Source organism: Penaeus japonicus, unplaced genomic scaffold (genome assembly GCF_977035675.1).
Source record: "Penaeus japonicus unplaced genomic scaffold, GWHDUDI00000001_assembly GWHDUDI00000039, whole genome shotgun sequence".
NCBI lineage: Eukaryota > Metazoa > Arthropoda > Malacostraca > Decapoda > Penaeidae > Penaeus > Penaeus japonicus.
In genome coordinates this window covers 25,208,226-25,210,319 of record NW_028234441.1, presented here as the reverse complement: position 1 = coordinate 25,210,319, position 2,094 = coordinate 25,208,226, and the positions used below count along the sequence as shown (strand labels likewise).

The 2,094-nt window shown below is 42.3% G+C and overlaps 1 pseudogene; it reads right to left on the bottom strand.

The window, feature by feature from the left end:
• Window positions 1-345: 345 nt before the first annotated feature.
• Window positions 346-1,766, bottom strand: LOC147467036 (uncharacterized; annotated as a pseudogene).
• Window positions 1,767-2,094: the final 328 nt, after the last annotated feature.

Here is a 2,094-nt window from a genome sequence, read left to right as displayed (position 1 = left end):
GTGGATGACTTTCTGTCACGTATTAGGTCACCTACTTTTGCGACAGAAATGCTAGCGATATTGATGGTGATGATATTGATGGTGCTTCCGAAATGTCTATTAACCGCCTCGGAGATGTTGCATTGAGGTAGCACTAGGAACTTTGGAGGGGAGTGTAGAGGCCGTTCTGCGTTTTTTTTTCTCGTTCCCGCGCCCGTTTTGTTTGCACCCTCGTCGTTACATGATTTGAAACTCCGCCCCCTTCTTCCGGAGTTTTCAGAATGAACAAGATGAAAATCCCTTGGAGGGTACTTGTTGTTTCATAAATGCATCAAATGATTGTACTTTTGTACTTTATTTCATCGTCTAGGAATTCGGGGGCCCCCCCCTTTGCAGTTTGGGCTGGGGGCCTGGGCCTGGTTGCCAAGAATCGCTTAGAGTCTTGAGGAAGAATCCTATAACGACTCCTGATTTAGTTTTATTGCTGAGTGCGGAGTAATAGTGTATGAAATCATCTTTATTCGTTGGCTTTCTATACTCTGAGTTATTGCTCTTGTTACATTCGACAAAATGCTTTTCAAAATTTGCCTGATTGTTACGCAAATTCTTTACAATTGCATACAAGTTAAAATCCTGAGATTCCTCACCTACTAAATTGTTTACATTCGACCTGCTGTCACTACAGGTTCTGACTGCTGATCCCATACACCCAATCCTTCTTTTCTGAGTCAGCAAAAAATCCAGGAACCTCTTGAAGTCCATGCAAGACTCACCATTGTTCTTAATTGTTTCTTCATCCATCACTGCCACCCATTCCCTCTTCTGTGTAATTGGCAGTGCTCTTTCCACTAATCCTAAGACATTCGTTGAGCTTATTTCAGCTTCCAGGTTCATTTTTTTTTCAAATCTAAGTAACATCTTTCAATTATATCCACCTTCTTAATCAATCCTCTATCATCCCCATCTGCCAAGGGCTTCAACATACGTAAATCACTGATGATCAAATCCACTATTTTCCTACGATTGCCATATTTGCAACTCAGCCGCTCAAACATTGCAAAGTAGTCATTTTCTAATCCCTTCACTGTTTGTAATGCTTCTCCAGACAAACACTGTCGCAATGCATATGTGTCCTGTCCATAGGCAGATACAACCAACCTTTCATAATCCTCTTTAGAATTAGGAAAATCTCTCATATCACCAGAGAAGGAGATGGATCCAGTGGCTTAATTAACTGATAGTTTTTGTGGCACAATAGATTTTTCAAATCTTTGAACGCCTCATTGGGGGGGGGGGGGGGGGGGGGGGAGGTGTTCGGGGGGGGGGGGGGGGTTTCGGGGGGTGTCTGGTTGGGGTGTTGTTTTTGGTGTTGATTTTTTTTTTGTGGTTGATCAGTTCTTTCGTTTTCCAGTTTGATTTTCAAATTCCCTTTCATTGTTTCTAGCTGAGAAAATACTCATTTGTTCTGCCTTTTCCAAACACCATTTCCTCTCCCGTCTCTCTAATGCGCCTTCATCCCCACACGCGCACCCACTTAACCTTATTCCTCGTATAAATTTTCAACACATTCACAATGCAACCTCTACTCCCCTCCTTATAAAATTACTTGTCTGTTTCCGAGGGCGTTTTTGTGCATTGGGTGCCCCTCTATCCTCAGGGCCTGTCATCTATCGAAGCTCTGCCTGATTCCGCCTTCCGCTGCCCTGATCTTGCCCTTGGCTACCTGCAGACCCCTGCCCCGACCTTCCTTCTTCAGGATCCAGTCATCTCACTTGTTCAAGCCCCATCTTGAAAAGCTATTTGCATTGCAAATGGTTTCGCACTAAAATTCACAGGGGGCACTTTTACTGTCTTGGGGGGTTTGGTTTGTAAACGTTTATTTCAACCTGAAATATAGACGTAATGAGTACACATGCAATCGATCTGGTACACATGTGTAATACATAAATGAACTAACAAAAAAACTCAAAAACTAATTATGCCATTCTAATCTAAATGTACATAATCATCACACTAAAGGAAACTTTGGATTCATTCAAAATATATCTGACAACTCGAAAGGGCCAAGGAAAAGCAATCCTAAAATGTTCAAGATGATCACACCATAAGACAATA